The sequence below is a fragment of the Centruroides sculpturatus genome, unplaced genomic scaffold (genome assembly GCF_000671375.1).
Source record: "Centruroides sculpturatus isolate CEXI.00-Female unplaced genomic scaffold, Cexi_2.0 scaffold316, whole genome shotgun sequence".
Lineage (NCBI taxonomy): Eukaryota > Metazoa > Arthropoda > Arachnida > Scorpiones > Buthidae > Centruroides > Centruroides sculpturatus.
The window spans coordinates 230,668-254,334 of record NW_019384641.1 but is presented as its reverse complement, the minus strand read 5'-3'; positions in this window follow the sequence as shown (position 1 = coordinate 254,334).

The window sequence follows — 23,667 nt, the reverse complement described above, 5'->3', positions numbered from 1 at the left end:
AAACAGATGACAAAGACCTGGATGTTACGCACAGTTATTTTCTATTTTACAAACTGCCGTCGACAGAATGAACTACGGAAATGCGATTGACAATAGTACCAAATATTCCAGGCTTCACCATACTAAATTATCCTCTCGAACTAAAGGGATACTCTCTGGATTTTTGTAACGCTTCACACAAAAAGAATATATTACAGTATCTGTGCGACAAAATAAATATAGGGATGGAAGAAACAAAATGTGTCATCGCATGTACAGATATAGTTTCATATTCTTCTGAGATGAAAACTAATTTAGTCAGTGCTAAGAAAATATGTCCATACTTTGAAAGATTGACTATTTTTTATGGGGAAAGGGTAAATGCAATTTCCGTTTATTTTAAATTCGGAAAATCTGAGTATAAGACTTTCAGAGAAAAATTCGAAAAAGTGAAATCTGCCTAACCCAAGATGAAACAGAGAAAATGTTTTGTGTATATTTTCAATGACATGTGCGAAAAGTGTTTCGATTCATTAATTCGAGCTTTTAGAGATGCTTTCCCTCTTGTAAACTATTTCCCTTCGAGCAGTTTTCCTCATTTCGTATCCATCAATCCACCTGAAAATCATAATTTTCTTGGCAACGAAGAAGAATATTTTAATTCTTCGTCTATGGCTTTATTAGTTTTCATCTGGTGGGAATAAGTTCAATGTACGAAATGATTATTTTTTATTTCGATGTAATATGCTAGTTTCACTCGGATATTTTTCAGCATTGTCCTGTATTTTGTACATTTGTATCCATCAAGATTTGTGATTTAACGAAAAGCGTAGAGTATTGATATGTTATTCTGATGAAAAGAAAAATTTCAAAAATATAACATATTATACATATTGAAATGCATATATTTGCGTAACTTGAAAAATAAAATCAGTGAAGCGTGCTTATAGTTGTGATAGTTACGCTTTACCTATTTACCGAATGCAATAATTGATTAATTCCGTGTTATACTTTTTATGCTTGTAATATTACAATTATTTTAATATTTTAAAAAGAACGTTTTAATTACAAAAATTAAATTAAAGGTTTTATATTATAAAACGGTGTAACAAAATATTAGTGTTTAAAATAGGTTCTGTTTGTTTAGTATTGTAAATAAACATGAATGAAATGTCTTCTTTATATTAATTTATTTTAGTAAATTATCTGAGAGTGGAATTAATAAATTCAATAAACAATCTTTTTATACGAAGCATTTTTGGCTATATAAGTCAAACACAATCACAAATACAGTATAATAATCAAATAAATTCGAATATATATGATTATAAAATCAGTTATATTCGTATGGGGTATTGCGATATCCGTTGAATAAGTAGAAATAATATATATAAATAATAGTGTAGTATCGATTAATAACCTATACAAAGTTTCGAAAAAATTACATTAAAACTGCTTTTACGTAAAAAATAAATCCTACAAACTTATCATTACTTCGAAATATTGTATAGTTATGTAAGGACATATTAATTAAAAATGTTTATTAAAGTATAATTTAATTATAATTTGGCAGTTATAATTCTTTATAAATAATATAATAAACCGGCAAAAGTATTGTTTATTATATATATATAAAATTGCTTCTCCTGACTGACTGATTTATCATCGCCCAGAGCAAACCGCTTAACCTAGAGAGGTGAAATTTGGTAGACAGTTAGGGTACGTCATCGAAACGCACACTGAGAAGGGATTTTTAGAAATTTTTTTGCGGGGGGTGAGGGAGAGCATTAAGGCTGAACCGGAACAACGGCTTCTACTGTACTATTTTAGATGCGATTTTTTGTTTTAAACTACATTTATTCTTCATTGAGTAATTAGGTGTATTAAATTGATGACATTTTAGACATTGTTATAAATATTTTTATCTATTTCAATTTTAAAAATGTTCGAACCGTTTTAAATACGAATTTGTTATTGCATATTGGTTCGATTATAGAACGATTGTAAACGTTCCAGAAAATTGATCAAATTGAAAATAGTTCGTTTGATTCTCGGCAATTCTCTTCAGCGGTAGGTGTTATATAGACCTAACAATTACTATGGTTATTGAAATATTGAATGTAAATGGAGTTTGCTTGCAAAACCTCTGCAGACAAAATCGCGGGTAACAGCTAGTATTTTAAATATTTTTGTTCTTGTATCAACTCGGAAGAATTTCGTCAATAATATCGGTAATAATAATCACACTGGATTGAAATAGACTACTATTGTTTAAAATAATATATATGCTGCTTTATTTTCTAAAAGCAATCGTTTTTCCATTGAAAATATACGAAGCCACGCTCGACCGTCCGAATTGATTACTTTTCTAGGAGTAAATCCGAATCTAAGCGCAAACCCTAATAACAATAGATGAACGAGCCTACAGTATAAGGTAGGCCACGCCTGGCAACGAGTTAGTTTACGCAATACTTACCAAAGTGCGCTAATATCATCGAGCGATCAAATGAACACAACAGTTTCACCGTGTACATATACACGCTTTGATTAAGCTCTTCTGTAAGATAGAGAGAAATAGACAGTGACTACAAAGTCACCTGACATCTATACAGAAATACCGTGATGATTTATTCTTAGTTCTAAGTGCATGTGAAGCCACATGCAGCCACCTTTAGTAATCCAATACCATAAGCCATTGTGATACACACTTGTTTGTGCTTATTGTGAGTTTTCGATTGTCATTATTTCCAGTCAGGTAATTCTCATCTTTAATGAGTACATTTATTTTAAATGTTCTGGAAATTGTTCTTTAATAGAAATTTTATACAGAAAAAATTCTTCTGACGCGAACGGATATGATATATTTACAAATGGAAAAGTCGGTTCTTTATTTATATTTAACCAATTATGCGTTTTCTTCTTTGAGCTTCGTGTAAGAGTTCCGAAACTTCAATAACTCATACGTAGGGAAATTCGTAAAAACAAATCTGTAACGTGTGTTAAATATATACGAACAAAAACATATCAGATGTATAAAATTATACATGATGATAACCCGGGATGTTTTTAATTTCAAGACTATTTACAAAAATAATAACATTTTCGAGACTATTCTTGTTCTTTTTCACATTACCACAGAAGTAACAGTAGATCGGCTTGAAGAAACTTCATTAAAATGACAATAATCAATGACTAAAACATGTTTACACAAAGTTAAAACAGATCAAATCGCTGACCTTTTATTTGAGGATTCGGCGCTTTTAATATTAAAACAATGTTAACAATTTCCCACCATCATCATCCTGTCTTTTAGCCTCAATATATAACTGGTTCTGTTAGTATCGGGCATTCACAAACTTTCATTTGCAGGATACTTCAAATATAACGTCGGCGAATTGATCTGTTTTCACTTTGTGTAAACATTTTTTAATCATTTATATTGCTTTCTTTCCGAGAGAAGTATTTTATATGTAATTATGATTTATAGGTTTATAGGCATTTTAATGAATTAAAGTTGAGCCTATTGTCCGTTGTATCTGCATCTCAGAAGTTCAAGGTAGATAAAAACTAATATTTTATTTGTGAAAATTGCAAAATTTTGTTAGCGTGACCGTATTTACGTTTTCTATTGTTACGTTGGCGATACGCGTTAATAATAGAATATTGACGATTGTTGAGAGTTGATTGTCGAAGATTTTCGATGCGAATATTTTTCTTTGTTATGAGTTATTTAAGTAAGTTAATTTATGCTTATTCAACGTAAAATCATATTAAGTCTTTATGTAATGTCGTAATGCATAAAAAATAATTCTAAATGTTCTTAATGATATTTAATTATGTTTGTGACATTTCGAACGTTGAACAAATTTTGTGCAAATAATAATTTACCATGTTCTTTCTTATCCAACATTCCGGTGTTACATGTAAAATGGAAATAAGTCAGACAACATCAGAAAATATAAGACATTTTAATACAAATTCATTTTACACGTCTTTTAACGCGACTGGAAGATTTGTTATAATTTATTCAAACATTAAAAGAAATCATTAAATTTTAATTGTGTTAAAAATTAATAATATTCATATAACCATTGTTTCCAGATTGCGATTATTTATTTGCTGGAAGTTACTTGCCGTTGGGTAATAACTTTTACTTTAATAATAATCAGGTAAGTTTACTTCAAAATTCTAATCTATGCATTACTTAGAATCGAGTAACTAACATTCTGACAGAAACAGAAGTAGAATAGTTTCTTACGTAAGTCAAATACGAAGCAAAAGTTAATATGTAAAAACTGAAAAATATCCCGGAATATTGAAAACTCTATATTATGAAAACTTCAATCTTTTTACAAACACTTTAAACGAAAAGCGGGCATATGAGCTTTCATGCCAGTATTTAGTTTCTTACTTAATGCGCGATATAACATATCAAGCAATTCCAATATCAAGTTCCATTCTAAATGTTGGTGAAAAAATTTTTAAAATCGGATGAGTGGTTTCGGAGATTACCCGCTACATCCAAACTTACTTACTTACAGTACAAACATTACCTCTTTATAATATTAGTATAGATGATCTCAATATTTATATTTTATATAATTTCACTACACTAAGAATATTGTTGACCGAATTTTGTGTATTAGATGTACAGTAACGAACATATAAATGTACAATAAACGTTTGTAGAGGCGTGACGTAAAAAGATAATTCGAATATTGTTTTAATAAAATTTCAATTGTCTCAAAACAATATTATATCGATGTTCGTGTCATTAATGCGGACAAAACAAAAGATGCAATTTACTGAAATAGTGTGTGGTCCACTTTTAATAAAATTCGCAAAGAGCAGCTGGAATCTATAATGGAACGTGGAAAAAATTCGAGAATTCTGAAATTGCCATACCCCACATAAGTTGTGGCTCGGATAATTAAGTGAGATAATCTTAATATATTGTATCTAAAAATATAAAAGTAGAAATATTTGCATTCTCATAAATATATTTTGTACTTATCTTGCAGCTACGAGTATCTGAGTACAGATGACCCTCAGTTAAAATTTTTAGACAGCAATTTTCAGTTGTATAACTTGAGCAAAAAATATTCAATTAAAATTTTAAATAGGAAATGCGAAAAGTTCATCATCGATCAGTTAAGCATGAAAAATGTGTGCGCATTTCCCGATTTTGCGTGCAAAATGAACCTTTCCCAAATACAACATCGTTGCTGGAAAATTTTCGATACGTATTAGACAGAGATATTCGAGGGAGATGATTTCAAATCCTGTGAAACTACAATAGACAGGTTAGTGTCTCGTCAGTTATACACAAGTATGGACGAAGTGGATATATTTCTGGCAGTCTACAAGTGGGTGGAAGAGAAGTGCAAACGAGAAATGAAAACGTCATTTGTTTAAATAGTTGAAAACGCCAAGAAACAAAAATATCGACAAGAATTGCAACCGTTTCTTGAAAAAAATCAGATTCTTAGCTATGAGCAAACAAATTAAGTTTAAATACTTTATTAATAAATAAAGTATTCAAACTTAATTTTTTTTCTGAAGAAGAAAAATCCATTCTCGTCTGTAAGGAAACCAAAAATTTTTCAGATTATCCGAGTTATTTCAGCAAAAACTCAAACCACAGATGCAGGAGCAAATATTCAAATTACTCACCTCTATTTTAGTTTAAACATATTAAAGAATCTTCTCGCGTAACCGCCGAAACTAAGACACCATTTACAGTTTTCAGCACCGAGATATTTGTGAGGGAAGATTGTTTCGTCACTAATCTCGATCTTCCCATAACTCTTAACAGTAAATACATACCAATGAATATCTATGATTACATAAATTCGGTAAAAAGCGGTGTTTTTCATTTGGAATCTTTCTGCAATTCCCTAGGAAAAGTAGAGTTGGTTGAACCAATATTCGTCGGGAAAGACTCGACTTGTCGTCTGTGCGCAGTTTTTGCTCACGATCATTGGCTCCTTCACAATATAAATTTACCTTTACCTTCGGCAGAAACTTTTGCTACTCCCGAACAATCGGAGAAAGTGTTATTCGTGGAGAAGTTGAGTAAAGATGGGATCATTGAAGAAGAATGTGATAATTTTTACTTCTTACTCTACTTGTATTTTTGAAATTAATCCGTATATTGCTTCACTTATTTCCCGTTTATTAAAAATTTAATTAACGATTCATAAACAATATTTGTAAAATACAATTGATGTATTTAAACATTTTGAATTTTTAACGCTCTTGTAGTCATTAATTAAAAAACCTATTTATATAGTAACTACTGATGACGTAGCGTTGAAGGATTTCGCGTGTCTTGAAACTTAATTTTAGACCTTTACAAATAATTTCTATTATTCCAAAAGTAGGAATTTAAAGTCTGTTAATTTAACATCTATGGACCAGAGTGATGCGTATTATTAAAAATAAATCCAGATTATCGAACGTTTCTGTACAAGGTGTGTCACTTTAATTCCTGGAATGGCCACTTAGTGTCGATCGCGACATAATTATATCGATACAACACACAGATTTGTGTTCTAACATGTTTGAACTTGCATCATTCTCAACCTGAAAGAGCTAGTTGTCAATTAGCTATTTGGAAAGTAATCGTTATCTGTGTGTAATATTTTGCATAAAAATGGATGACAGAAATTTAGCGCGATGTATTAATATTACATTTTTGTATGAATATCGGCGAATTCATTATTTAAATTTGTAACGTTCCTTCTTTATGTAGCCCGGAGTCACTAACGGGACGTTCCTTTAAATACCAAAAAAAAATTTTCGTTAATTTATCTGGTGTATTCCTTCCTCTTCTACTGGCGCCGTTATTGACCATGGCAGGAAAAGTAATTGGCACGGTAATAGTAAAATGAATCTAATGGCGAAAAAACAGTTCGGGCGCCGAAAGAACCTATCAGAGTATCTGTCGTACCAGATGAAATTCAAGAAGCATCTTCTGGACCCAAAGTAAAACCTAGTGATGATGATGATAATAAGGATGCAATTATTAAACAAATAACTATATCTTTCTTGCAGTTATATCGAAAATATATTCCGCATTTAATCGACAATCTGAAACAAAATCATTATGGGTGGAACGTAAAAGGTGAATTAACAGTTTGTGGTAAGCGTGTTTTAGGAATGGTAAACTTAACGTATTTAATGAGAAATAGAAAAACGCCGTTAAACTCGGTTGGTTTTAATGAGTTTTGGGGAGGATTTTAAAAATAAATATATAAACATTCTTAAAGATCTGAATGTTAAAATAGGTTAGTAAAAAATTTGTTTAAAAAATATAAAATTAATCATTATTCCACTCATTCAGATACCAAAGCTTTCGTAATTGACTTTAAATAAAATTTGCGAAAATAAAATATATAGATTATTTACTTATTGTAATTCTTATCAACATGTCGACAAATTAAACAATATTGTAAAAGGATATAATAATAGTTTTTACAGAAGTATCGGTATGGCTTCATCTGACGATAGCCTTTTGCATTAAGGCACAATTTTTGATAGATTATATGTAAGTATATATAAATATGGATATGTTTCTTGTGAATACAGTCTCGTTTCATAATGAAAATGACTCCGAATATTAATTTACACGAAAATTGAGCTGTGGGACTTAGCCAAGTTATTATTTCAGTAAACTGGTTTAACACTTTACCAATTTTTTATACTGTATTAATATAATTAAACATAAAAAATACTTAAAACTGAAAAAAAAACAAAAGAAATGCGTTAATTTTGAAGAAAAAGCTTCAAAGTTTAAGGTCCATTGTCTAGCCTTTCTGTGAAATCTGACACCGATGAGTCATTGTATTTACAGCTGGATGACCTTGAGAACGGCTGGTGTCGGTTTTCCCGGAACATTCTCATAGAAGTCTCAGGAGGAAAAAGGTTTAAAGTAGAGTGAATACTAGCTGGCCGTATATTTTTAAATATTTTTAAANGTATACCCTGTGATGTGTTAGTTCCTTGCATTAATTAATCAACTGATTAGAGTGTGGCTTAAAATTATATTTTAAAATATTAAAATTAATAAAAATTTTAAAATATATATAGTAGGCAGCCTTTGATAGTAATTGAAGTATGATATTGTTTCATACAGTGTGTAGCAAGTGGGGATAAGTACTTCTAAAATATTGGTACATAGTTTAGTTACACCCTGTATATTGCATTTATTAACATTGTATGAACAAAGTTGCCCAATGCGCCCAGTTACACAGTCAGAGATGTGAGAAAACATGAACAAAATTTTTTTATAAGTATAATTAAATCTACGTATTTTATTTATAAATATTGTTATCAACAGTCTAATATTATCAGATTAGTAAACCCTAAAATTACTATTAATTAAAAATGATAATTATAATTAATAAATTTCAAGTTACAGAAATTATAATGTTCTAACATGTTTTCATTGGAGTTTCCACTAATTGCATTATTTACTTAACTCACTTAAAATTATTATTCTAAGTATAGATGAGTTTGAGAATAATTTTAATAAGGAAATCTTACTGTATTTCATAACTTTAATATTCTAAAATAAAATTATAACAAAATATGCTTTAATGAAGCAAAATATCTTACAGAAATATGGCTTATGAGCTTCCAAATATTTAATATTTATCATCAGGATTCTTGATGATGAATATCTGATATCCAAAAGTTATTGGAATTTTTTATTACTTATCTTTTTTTAAGCTTTTTTATATTAATATTTCACATTTAATCATAAAGTAAAGTTATTTAGACTGTTAAATAGCAATACACTTACTAAGATATGTTCTAAGACCTACTTAAATTTGCATAAAAATTTCCTTGCTTCTGATTTTTCTGTTCATTTTTAACTTTATGATTTATCCTTTATAATTTTATACTTTATATTAAAATCATTTATTCTTTCTAGTTATGGTAATTTATTTTTATGTATTATAATTTTTTATTACCTGGATATATATGTGTTCTGCGAAACTTGCAGCTTTTTATGTAAATATATTCAATAGATGACATTATGTTTCAAAATATGGTACTGTTCAGGCAGTCTTCAAGACTTACTTTCGGAAATAATGTATTCCTAAAAATGTATATAAAAAGTAAAATGTTCGAAAAGTGAATAAGTTGTGAAGAACTAAAAGTAAAAATTATAAAATTATTTATTAATATAGTTATTGAACAATTAAACATCCCTATATTACAATTTATAAAACATAACGTAAAGTACTGTACACATTAGCCCAGAATTATTATAGCTATTTTGAAAATTTAAGACTATACAAACAATGAGTCCTTTTATTATATTTACATTTCTTTCTAATTCCAATCCAGAAACCACAAACAGCAGGCGAATTGAAGTAAAACTTCTAAAACAGACAAATACTATCAAAAAATGATCTCGAAATCAACCCTTTTTTGTAGGCTACAAACATTAAAAACTAAATTTTCCACAACAGCATTCTTGTTATATTGTGGTTGCTGGATTGGAATTAAAAAGGATGTAAATAGGGAAAAAGGACTCGCTGTTGTATACTCTTAAATTTTTAAAATAATTTAAAGTGTTAAAACCATAAATTAAGCAAACAACAAATAAAAAAATTAATTTACACAAATGATTTTGTCATTACCAAAATCAAAACTGGCAGAAACAGTACTACTGCAGAATTTCCCAGCCAACAGACTGCCTGTATTCCAAAATGTCAGAAATCTTTTCTTCCAAACTATCAAGTCACAAAAATTTTTTAATATTTACTTAATTTGTGATTTTTTTACTGTTTTTCATTAGAAAAAAAATGTTCGTTTAACAGAGTAATGCAATATAATGTTAATTATCAGAATGCACTAAATAGAAAACAATTTAAATGGCACAAAATCTGGAAGCCCTACTGCCAAAACATTTAAAACAATCACTAAAGTTTGTAAATTTTTTATATAAGGTCACAATTCATATTATTTTTTTATAAATATGTATTCTAATTAAAAGGTATTCACATACAAGGTCTGTTCAGTAAATTCCTGAACTTTTTAAATAAAATATTTCCTGTTTAACTTACTCGTTAGAAGTTGTTTGGCCTCATCACCTTTAAAATACTTTGTTGCATGTGCACTACTTCTAGCAATGTCTTTCTAGGGATGAAAGAAATGCTGGAAGCAGTGCAATTTTTCTTTATATCTTCAACCGATTCAAAACAATGATCTTTCAACATCATTTTTAGTGTAGGAAAGTAAATTATTACATTATTGTTTCAACTTAAATCTTAAATATGAACAACAGTTATGCATATTCACTAGAGACATGTTGTATGTAATTTCCATGAATTGATTAATTTCATGACAGTAATTTTTAATGGCCGAGAACAAAAATATTGATATGCAGTATTTAATTATTTAATTTTTTAGGGCGGGGAAAAGTTGCCATTAAACTTTAATTGCTCTACATTTAGCAATAAATTTTTCTTTTGTATTATATGTTGTTTATTTTTCTGATAATATTTCTTGCTTCATTGCTGCAATGATTTCATACATTTAAATTCACAAAAAGTTTTTTTAAGACATTATCATAAGGCTCGGTAGAGGCAAGCCACCAAGTGAGTGAGCGATTTAATGAAGGACTTAACAAAGCAAACCTTACCATACCGGAATTAGAACACTTTCTGTCTATTGCAATTCACATTTTATTAAAAAACTAAAGACATACACATCATCTAGACAAAATATGAGAATCATCGTCATCTACGAATTATTTCAACCTACGTATCAAATTTCATCAAGTTTCCTTTATTCCTGCCTGAGGTATCGCTTTTTATCAATATTTTTCATTTCACTTGAAAATCCTGCTTTTCTTCTTCTGTCAAAAAAGATATATTTTGTGAAATATCTGCCCGGGGGCTCATCATTATGTTTGTCATTTTAATTTAAATTTTTTTTTGACAAAAATTTACATTTTTAAATAACACAATGTTCACGTATGCATCCATGGCAACACACATGCACAACGTTATAATGATTTTAAATTTGTTACACAGAACTATTCTTAGAATCTCAGCATTTGTAAAACCTGGTGAGAATTGAATATTAAGGTCGAAAATGTTTGTTATTTGAATTAAATAATTTTACTGAATATTCAAAGGTTTTGTGAGTCATTGACACAATGTTGAACTTATTTAGAACATATATTTAGTCTATATTAATATAATGTTTGAAATCTGGATTAGAGTTAGGAAAAATTCAGTTCTGCCTCTGGAACTGGAACTATTGGAACTGATCCAAGTACAAAACTATTCTGACAGAGTGGTTTCTCGGAACTGCTTAGTCTGTTGGATTAGATGGTTCTGCGGTATCATTATGTTCTGTCGAAATTGCTGTTCGACTCGATGGTTTCACAACGGTTATATATATATATCTATACATATATAGATAATAGAATATTTTTGTCTGTCTGTTCTTAGCTTTTTGGTTGATCTTCACCAGATTTTTCTTGCTTATTCTCTGAGATAAATATAGACTTTCATGAAATCTGAATGTCTCGCTCGTCTCTCAATCTGATCTCCTTGACATTTTGTGATAGCCATAACAATGGTAGGCTAAAATAACCGAACTTGTAATATTGTTTCCGTTTTAACTTTAATGCTTTTTATATTTTGGCCAGGCAATGTCGTACATATCTGCTAGTTTACTAATAAAAGCAAATAATTAAAAACTTTAATAAGAGTATAAACTTTTAAAATATCTTTATAAATTTAAAATATTTGAAACTAATTTCATTATTCTGTAAAAACTGTGGAAAGTTTTATTGTCAAATCCAGATAATGAATTCACTGTTCCATTAAAAGTTGTATTCATAGAAGCATTAAATGAAGAATATGTTGGTAGTTCTAGAACTGGAACAGTTCATGTGGAACTGTTGTTTCCTTATTAGTAATTTTGAGTTTAAATCGATTCCAACCAGAACTATCCGCCTCTTATTCTGAAACATTCAAAATTAGAATCATTGGAAGTAGAAGCTACTACTGCATATTTGTCCTTTATTGGATACATATTCGAATTTTGAAAAAACTTGATGAGATATGATTTCATTGTTCTAGATTTATTAAATTATAGCTTCGTTTATTGCACAGCTATCTGTTAGTGATAAAACGACTATTATATGTAATGGAAAACTACAGAATTTGCATATGACTTGTTTTGCTCATATTCTAAAAAAATTGTACTTATTATTTAATGTTAGCATCAAATTATACCACAAATCCTGCAATTATTTTTTTTGTCTGATCTGTTATTGATTATATACAAATTCTACATAGCAATGATCATTGGATTTGCAAATATTACAATTTATTATTGCTCTCTTATTAACTTACACAAAACTTGTTGGTACATACAATACTGTGAATTACATAAAATATCTATGGAACTCAATGTATTCTTACTGAGATTGTATTCTCATATTAATACTGACATCTCTGAACTTTTCAAGAGAACAGCAGCAATCAAATAGAGTCGAGTGCAGCGTATATGTAATTGTTTTTGCTGTCTCTTTAGTATTTGGTGTCAAACCCAATGTAATTCGATAAGATCATACATAAATACATTTACATTTCTTAAAAATATTTAATTTTTTTAAATTAGAGCCTTTCTCACAGATACCATTTAAAGGTGTTGTTGGAAAAATTAAATCGTTGCCACTTACTCTGAATAATAATTTGAAATATATTTAAAAAATTATTTTCAAATTCATATTTCCATTTATTTCTTTGCTGTGGAGTAGCTGCGTGCAACATTTCCATCTTATGGCCTTCAACAGATAAATACTTTGTACACGAGGGAACTAATGTAACCATTTATTAAGCATGAAATAAAAAAAACCAGTGATATCTCCAAAAACATACCTGTAAACTTTACATGTACAGAAACTGCAGTCAAGCATGCGTATATCAATCATTTTTAAATTATTACAGTTTTATCTTATATGTACACGAAACACAATACAGTTAAACCTTCATTCAGTGACTACGTTTTACAGTCATAAATATTTTACTATGGAAAGTCATGATATCAGAGACATCAAGTAATCGTTCTGACATCAAAAGCAGCAATAGTGGTGTCAAGAATTTTCATTATATACAGTTTTGGTATCGGTGTCAATGCCATTTTTAATAAAACAATATTTCGGTTTTCAAATGCATACTTGGTTGTGCATTACAGATTTATTTCATTACTGATTATAACAAAGTTTATTTCATTATAAACAGTTTGAAAGAATTATTATCATATTATATACACTTTAAAGCAAGAGTGAAAGGAATTGTTATCTAAAAAGNAGTACAGTTTTGTGTTTACTATATTTTTCTTAAATGATCAGTTATCTGAACAACCCCAGTCCCGAATTGTTTCGGATATTCAATGCTCTACTGTATCTACAAACAAAATTAAAACTGATAGATTTTACCAAGCTATTCTTATGTTAATTACAGAAATAAATAGAGTTGTCATCTCTGTTTACTCTAGTGATAAATTCCTTCAATCGTTATTTCTATAATTAGAATAAGTTGTAAATCTGAATTCTTAACAGAAAATTCACCTATAAATCTGAACTTTTTAAAAATGTAAAAGAATAATGTACAGGTTAATTAAAAATTCTAACAATTCTGGGAATGTGACGATACTGTATATTTAACTAATCGCTTTGTCCAGATGCTCGCATTTTCAAGAAGACAGAAATAAAAGGAAGATTAACATTAACCTTTCTTTTATTTTCTAGTTTCTTGAAAATACAAGCATTCATATAAAGTGATTAGTTAAAAATTCTAATGAAAATATGAGGTGTAAGTATGATTGTATGAATAAAATTAAAAAAGTAACCAAAACAAAATCAATATGTTTCAAGGTAATACATGTAGCTATCAATTAGAAATATTTTATGTGCTTTTAATTTGAGCAATTTAGTTTTATATACATCTATACACATATATTTACGTAATTTTAAATAATTTCTACTCAAAGTAAAACACTTACCCTGCTCGGTTCATCCAAAAGTTGAACGTTTATTGTTTCCTCGCCTATATCAACAATTTTACCTAATCTGAAACCGTGAACTGGATCGGGAGCCCATATTTTATGATTTTCCATAATTTATTTTTTTTTGTAACTTCCTACAACAAAAATTAAACTTTTATTCTTCTCGCGTACTTGGTACCGCACATGTCTCAACGACGCGGTTAACAAAGACAAACTGGTTTTCGACGGTCTTTGTCGAATTAATCGTCGAATAGGCGTCGTCCCGTGTTATATATTTAAATTTTGATGTAAATAAAAGTATACTTGAGGCAATCTAAATTAATTTATCTCAGCATTAAGATAAGATTCCATTTTCTATTATGATTTTCACATTAAAGTTTTTGTATTAAATTTCTTTCAAAATAAAAATATTAGTGACTGTATTTTATTTAAATTGTTTACTTATAGAAACGACACAAAAACGAAATGTGGCCTTGTTGTATCGTTATCGGTTTACCACCTCCGGGCCCGACTCTAGATCCCATTTTTCTTTTCTCTTTCGCATAAACTATCGATTTTTGAAGCGAAAAAAATAATTTAAATGATCAGAAACGTTAAATTTTCCTCGTAAAAATATAATAAGATATATTCTTTATGAAAACTGTTGAAATTGAAATCGGATTTACTTTTATCTTGGCGAATATAAGAGGAAATGTCGGCATTTCGCACTCTATTAAATCTAACATTTAAGTTAATTCGAGCAGAAATACGAAAGCGCAACTTACGCTATCAATAAATATAGTTTTATATCTTCCTTTTCCTCTTTTGAAATTATTTAATGTTTTATTTTAATCAAATGAGACTGTTTTTCCGGAGTGATACACCATAATTTTAGAGATTACTCTATAAAAATAAACTTTAAATGCGTAAAAAAAATTATCGCGATTCACTGAAGATAGAGTTTAGTATCTTATAAATTAAAATTAATTTAAAATCATAAAAATTTCGGATAATTAAATACCTGTATTGTACAGTACTAATTGATTATGAATGTTTTCTGCTAAAATCGGTATAAGAACATTATTTATACAAGACTACAAACGGGAAACATTTATTTAACTATTCTATTGCTTTTTAGTAGAGTAGAATTAATAAGAGTGCTTCTGTCTGGCTATAATTAGAGTGTGACGAATGTGCGCTTACCAAGTGTGAGGTACAAACGATTTTGCGAGCGTAACAAGATAAGGGACATGNAAATTTTTGAAAAATTTGGAGACTTAAAAAATATCCAAAAATCGAAAATTTTCTGAGATATGAGTATTTCTAATTTATTTATACAAATCTATAATGCAAATTGTTTTCTTAATTTTATTACGATTAAACCAAGAATGCAAATTAGACAATTTGCTAATTTAAATACAATTTATTTCTATACATGTTGCCTTCATACAACTAATTAATATAAAATAATCTTACTTATATTTAATCAAATAAAATTTTATAATTTAAATGTTACTTTTTTGTCCTTTGTGAAAGAGCATCTTCGCATACCGGGCGTGTTGAATGGTACAGGGGCTTAATACTGCTGGATAAGCAAGCCAATAGCGTATCCTGTTTCAAATGAAACGACCGGTGTCATTGGCTTGATTATCCAGCTTTATTATAACTGGTTTAACACACCCTCTGTGTCGAGTATAAATATGGACGAATGATTCGTTTTGTTATTGTTATATATTTTTCGTTATTGGTATATAAGATATATTTTTAAGTACAACTACTAGCAGCTTGTTTAGGAGATGGATAATGTAAAGCGAGTTAGTCGAGAAGTTACTGAGAAGACAGTCGACCTTTTAATAAAGTTCAATATTAATACACACTTACATATGAGCCTTTATAACTTAAAGTGGACTGAAGTAAGTATGAAATAGTTCTATAAATTGGAATTTTCAATCATTTAGTTATCAAGTCAGCATATTACCTATGTACAGTACACACATAAAATTTTATAAATGATTAGATTTACATGAATGAGTATCTGTACGTATTAAATGTTTGTTTTTTCTTTCCTTTCATTCAGATTTTCCTTCACCTTCCAGTTGTTTATTGGGTATTGCTATTTTGACTCTTTGTCTGGTATTTCCAGCCAAGACACCAAACACTGATAAAAAAGATGACAGTCAAAACAATGGCAACTTGCCATGTACAGTACATTTATAAGTTGCTCTCGTTTCATGCTGGTAAGCCATTCGTATGATGTCAACGATACTTCTGGTGTGGTTAAAAACAATGTGTTTTAAAATGTTTTTTTATACTTTTTTTCATCATACAGGACTTGATACTAAAAACTGTAGAACCTGGCTCCATATCTTCAAAGGAAGAATGACGAATGACGCATAGAACGTCCCAGATTTCTCATTGATGATAACGTTCGTTACTCTGACATGGAACAGTTGTCCTGATCAGTAATGTTTTGAGTCGCTGTTTTTATAAATTTTTAACGATGCAACCATGGGCGTAGCGAGGGGGGTTTGGGTGGGCACGGCTTTTTTCAGGGAAACTGGTGCCCCCCAGAAAATCACAGCCGAAAAAGTGTTGAGTCGATTTGTAAAAACCTAAGGCTAAAATAAAAGTTTTGAATACTAAAAAACAGTGAACGGTTCGCTCTGTGCCCAATAATGAACAATAATTTGAAATAATTCAATTTTGTGTCAGGTTAGCCTTTACTAGGCCCCCCATAACAAAACTCTGGCTACGCCCATGGATGCAATTTTTTAAAATATTGTATAACAAAAAATGAAATTTCTAATTCGAGAAAAACAAAAAAATTACTGTTTTGGAAAATTTTTTTTCTACTGGGTTTTTACAACAGGAAACAATACCCCCGGAATATTTTTTATAATAAAAATAAAATTGTATATAGGAAGATTTAAGGTTTATTTGTCAGATAACAAAGATGTTAAAATCTAACTATCAGCAGTTAAATCTATACAGTATAAGTGACTATACATTTTAGATGTTTCTTTTTATAAAGTTTGTTTTCAATAGAAAAATCTTAAACAGCTATTTATTACAGCAGCACATGGCATAAAGTAAATGCCCGGACTGTTATTAACTTTACGCGTATATTTAATATTGGATTTTTTTTCAATAATGTTTACGTGTTTAATGTAAATTTTAGTATACAATTTTCATTACAAATAATCGTTTTGTCTATCTTTTCAATCGTATGTATTGTCATTCGCCTCTAGGGGACCAAAAATCGAGTTCGGAAGCAACTCAATTTTTTTTTATGGGCAATAAAAGTTGCACAAAAGATATACTTTTCAACTAATAATATAATATTGACCCGTTTATTCTGCAATTTACCACTCTAAACATGAGCTTCATAATCAGGACAATTAAAATACGTCTCGAAAAGAACCAATAGACGCGTACAGTAAAAGGAAGTTTAAATATTACACTACTCAAGCAACTTTATCTTCATGTAATAAATTTAAAAATTAACGATAAAAAATAAATAAAATGAATCTTTGTAAAATGCTNAATGTTTGTTACATTTAATGATTTTTATACAAAGTTATATTTAATAGTATAGAAAATAATACTAAATTTATAAGATATAGTTAAATATCTTCTAACATATCTGCTGTTTATATGAATTTTTGATCTTTTATCATGTTCTAATTTATGTAAAATTTTGAAAACATTTTACAGGTTTGCTTAAATTTTCAGGCATTCTTGGACACTCCCAACCAAATAAGCTTTTTAAAAGATTTCCAAAGGTGGTGAATATTATTTTTAACTGTGTGACAGTAATGATTTTGTCCTGAAGAGCCACACGGTTCGAACGTTGAGTTTTATCGGGGCAACGTTCGACGAAAAGAGATATTCAGTGCAAGAAGGTCATTACTCTTTTTTTACTTCAATTTTTGTGATATGATTTTAATAAAAGATTTATATATTCAGGTAAATCTTAATTTTAGTAATTCAGAGTTTTACAAAATTAATAAATTTTATTATATCAAAATAATTATTAGTAAGCAAATAAATTTTTATTTTTGCTATCAGATACAATAATAATAAAGTAAATAAAAATGTTCCACATGCCTAGAAAAGTATAAACAAAAGGATGATTCTTTTGATGAAATATTATAGGTTTAACACTAATTTTCTGGCAGCTGATGGATGACCCGGTACTTGTAAGAAGTATAAAAGGCATTTAACATTTCTGTAACTTATATTTGTTTGCTTGGTGGTTTTTAGGGATTGCATTATTGGTAAATCGATTTAACAGTTTAATGGTAATCAGTTAAAAATGCACTGGTAAATATACCAGCAATTTTATCATTTTTACCAGTAAACTCTGTAGCAATAAGTAAACATGTAATAATGTTTTGAAGCTAAATATTTATTTGTATACATTTTCTCATATATTTGTATTTTTATATATTAAAGACATAGAAGCATCAAATATGTTTATTTAAATTTGTAAAAGTAGTTTGTCATTTATCTTTTAAATTATTACTTTACAGTTTTGTACAAAACTTGATCCAGCAAGGCTCTGGAGACAAGCATGTTGGCACATTGGTGATTAATTTATACCGAATGCAAAAGAATACTGTTGACCAATGAAGTAAGCTTGTGTGAATGACATGTTGGAGCCTTCCCACTTTTATTAGTGTGTTGGTCACTTTTTTGTTTACATTTGCAAGGTTCAGTTATTGGCTTTTTGTGTGCATTAGTGTGTGTACACATTATTAGGGAAAAATTTGTTCATAGTTTTCATTAAGGAAAAATTGTTTATGCTATACAAATTTACAGGTGCAATATCTAAAAATTTTATATAATTTTTACACTTATAGTTTATGTTTTGTTTTGTATTTACCTGTTTAAATAGATGTGTTAGATGGTAACTTTGCTTTGAAGCATACCCTATGAGCCTGGAACAGATTATTCTTAACATATATATTTCAATATGTTATAACAAGGTTCTGAAATCAATTACATTCATTCTACATTCCACTGTAGTTGTGTATCTTCACTCAGCAGTATCTTGAAAAGAAAAAATTGAAGTAAAGCATAGGCAAATTTGATTATAGTAACAATAAAAACTTAATTTTGTAAAGGTTATTTTCATTGTTATATTAACCTACATGTATTAGGCAACATTTTCTATGATAGTTGCATTCATGGTTTTTTTCTTTTCATTCTCAACATGCTGTGGGCACCAAAATGGTTTTTTTCCACGCCTGTCAAGTATTCAGCCTGGTTCATATTTGGTCAGCTGGATGACGAGGAATGGGGCATTACATTTATTGGGGGCCCCATCTACTCTTTTTATTCTGTGGACCCTAGATAAAAAAACCCACGAGATAAAAAGTTTAAAAAAAAAAAAGAACAAAGAATTTTTTTTGGAAGGTTTGTATTGAATATGTCAGCTCGCTCCTCCTCATTGCGTGCCTAATGGGTGATTAAAAAAGCTTTCTTAGTTGTCCACAGGGGCAAAAAGAGTGAAAAGAACAAAGCTTCATCTCTAATTATATACTAAAGTTGAACTGATATCAATACACTTGAATTAAGTTAGTTTCAATTGCATTTTCATTTTTAACTTGTCTTTAATTCCCAGTATTAAACTCAATTTATATAATTTATAATAAATTGTTTGCAATAATTTTGGTTTTTTTGGAGTTGGATTAATGTAATTAGTCTTGGTATCATGTTTTCAATAAAAATTTATTAAATNTACTGTTTCGGAGAATTATTTTTTTTTCTACTGGGTTTTTACAACAGGAAACAATACCCCCCGGAATATTTTTTATAATAAAAATAAAATTGTATATAGGAAGATTTAAGTTTTTTTTTTTTTTCGAATAACAAAGATGTTAAAATATAACTATCAGCAGTTAAATCTATACAGTACTAGCTTACCCGTCGCGCATTGCTGCGATCTCAGAAAAAAACGAAATTTTAGCAAGCTCCTTATAATAAAATTCAATTTACATTTTATCATTTTTATTGAAACTTATTATTATTATTCATTTTCATCGGGAAAATATTTCAAAGTGTCGTTTCAATTCTATTTATTTATTGGAGTGCTCGTGGATACACGATATTTTTTGTTTTTCCGTCTGGTGCGTACACGAATAAATCAGAATGTTTTCCGACGCGAGCTGGTTACATACAGTTGTACACGTGAGAAGCATGGATTCTCCCAATCTAGCTCACACACTCGCAGCGATTGTCAGAAGCGCGATATTCCCCATTTTTATATATATATTTTTAATCCTTTACAATTTTAATTATTTAATTGCTCTTTCCTCTCTTGCTTGGCGTGTTGTGAAATTTCTGATAGTTAAATAATAAACCGTTTTATTGTAATTTGTCTTTTTAATTTATTTTGAGTCGATATTAAAATTTGGAAAAGGGGATCCCTAAAACGGTAAAATAGGCGAATTTCCTCCTACAACTTCGGTCGTTGTTCGAGATACAGTTAAGGTTTTAACAAAGTTTGAGCGAATACATAATTAGCAAAAAAAAAAAGAAAAAAAAGTTGAAATAAAGTGATTAAACAAAAATTATTACAAATATCGTAAATAACAAATGCATATATAGAGATATTTTTTGGAGGGGGGAAATGGTCTTCACAATTTGAAATAGATCGGACACACAGTGTTCAAATGCTCGTGTAAACGCGCGCCATCTATTGTAGGATAAATGTACTATGCCAGAGTGTATTAAAAAATTTCCCAAAGTTTTATGGCAATCGTACTATGCCACAAACCTTTGTGGGAGTATATTAAACAACTTCCCTAAGTTTCACGGCAATCGGATAAACGGTGTGGTAATGCATGAAGGACACACACACACACACACACACATTCATTTTTATATATATAGATAAGTGACTTTATACATTTAGATGTGTGTTTTTTTTATAAAGTTTGTTTTCAATAGAAAAATCTTAAACAGCTATTTATCACAGCAGCACATGGCATAAAGAAAATGCCCGGACTGTTATTAACTTTACGCGTATATTTGATATTGGATCTTTCTTCAATAATGTTTACGTGTTTAATGTAAATCCTAGTATACAATTTTCATCACAAATAATCGTTTTGTCTATCTTTTCAATCGTATGTATTGTCATTAGCCTCTAGGGGACCAGGAATAGAATTCGGAAGCAACTCGAATTTTTTTCATGGGCAATAAAAGTAGCACAAAAAATATACTTTTCAACTAATACAATATTGACCCGTTTATCCTGCAATTTACCACTCTAAACATGAGCTTCATAATCAGGAAAATTAAAATACGTCTCGAGAAGAACCAATAGACGCGTACAGTAAAAGGAAGTTTAAATATTACACTACTCAAGCAACTTTATCTTCATCTAATAAATTTAAAAATTAACAATAAAAAATAAATAGAATGAATTTTGTAAAATGTTAATTTTTTCACGACATAACTATTAATTTAAGTAAAGTTTTAATGCTTTTGTCACAAACCTTTATTTAATCACAGCATCGAAAACTAGACAACAGTATTGTTTAAAACGTGTACAGTATACTGTATAGTCTTGAAAATTTAACAGCAAATGCCCTACGAGTATCGATATCAATATTCAGGGGCGCCGCTAGCTGTTTGAACGCCCGTGTGCAATTCCGATTATGCCACCCTCTGCTTAACTACAACTACCTACGCCGAGCTTGCCAGAAAGGCTCTTTAGTGTTGTCTCATAAGAGTGTGAGAAAAAAGAAATACTTTACAAAGAAAAACTATTTATTATTACTAAGTTATTTTTGTTTACTTAAGCGTAAAGCCATATAAATATTTATGTATTGAAATTGAACTCTTCTTGCTTTTATGTTTGCGAAATCTGCTATTAATTTTCTAGTATCCAAGCTGGCTAAGATTTCACGTTCAATTGAAACTATAGCTAAATTACTTAATCTTTGCTGGTGCATTGTTGATCTTAAATAGTTTTTTATTATTTTTAACTTAAAGGACCTTTCACCAAATGCAACTGAAACCAACAATGTAAGTAATATTCTTAGTGTTATTGCTGTGTTCGGAAATGCTGAAATTAAGTCATTAGTAAAAAGATATTGTAAATAAGAATATAGTAATTGCGCGCCGGTCGGATTTTTTTCTCCATGAGAAGACATTTCTTATGCTATAAGTAGGGTGAGTATTATGACAATGACTTTGAATATTGCGTGACCGATCGCTCGATTTGCCGCCCGCGTGTGGTGCATGCCTTGCTCGCCCACTTAAGGCGGGCATGTCAATATTGGAATAAATTTATTCTAATGTAGATTATGATAATATGGTTAATATCGTAAATTTTTGAAAATCTTACAACGAAATACAAAGATAAAGTTGGATTGTGTCAGATATATTACACTAAAAATGTTCGTGTTGACAAGAATTATAAAGGTATGGCTATTTTAGTATTAAGTATTTGAACTATATAATCCTATATTTATAGGTACAGTACAGTGTAGTATTTCATTCAGCAAGTAAAATATCCGAACGTTCAAACTATAATTTATTTAATTCTTCCTTCTATATATGCATTTCGAGTTAACGCCAACTCTTAACCCCTCTTCAGCGCCCTCCAGTGTTATATAGTGCAAGGGTAGGCAACCTTTTTATAACATGGGCCAGAATAAATTTTACGTTTCCTCCACGGGCCATAGTAGTTAATTGACACCTTGTGACCTGTAAATTTTTAGTCTGCAAATATGAAATAAATAAATAAATAAATAAAAAGAAATTAATTACTACAGTCGACCCCCCTATAACACTGTTGATTATTCCGTTTTATATGAATTCCATGTTGTATGAGTCACTTAGATTTTACAAATGCGTGTGCCGGGCTGTGAACGGCTCACCTATTTGTAAAATTTAAGTGACTTTAAACACAATAAAAACAGCACTATGTAGTTGGATACGACAGACATTACATTTTCTAATTGCATAGCTTTTGCACATAGATTTTCTTGATGGATGATGCGATGAGATATAATTTTAAAAAATTCTGTTCTCTCATTTTTTGTTTGAATAAAGAAATGACTCCCTTATTTTTTCCTGTCATTGCTGCAGCAACACTTCAGAAAATAATATTCAATTTAAACTAGACGAATTACATCGAAAAATATTTATTTATAATTTCTTCTAAACATCTCGCGGGCCGTCGCTGGCCCGCGGGCCGGGGGTTGCCCACCGTTGATATAGTGCTCTTCAGGGGGATTCAGAGTTCATGTCAAACCTGTACAGCAAACCTACGACTAAGAGTATTAGCAAAAATATTATTTAAATGTGTCAGCATAGCAAATATAAATACACAGTGATATTTTACAGAACAAATTCCAATACAGTAGAGCCTCGAAAACTCGGCCTAATGTGGACCGAAGGATGGCCGAGTTTGTGAAAATGCCGGGTTATCGGGAATTGGGTTAAAAAAAATAAGTATGAGTGTTTCCTCAGAAAATACTGTACTGTACTTGTATGTATTGTTTACTTGAGAATATAACAGAGAATAAACTGCCCAAATACCCTTAAACAAAGGAAAAGTACGTCCTTTATGAAGGCATAGAGCCTTTACTACATGAAAATGAAAATTAATGAATACACTGTGTACAGTAATTTACCTGATAAGACAGA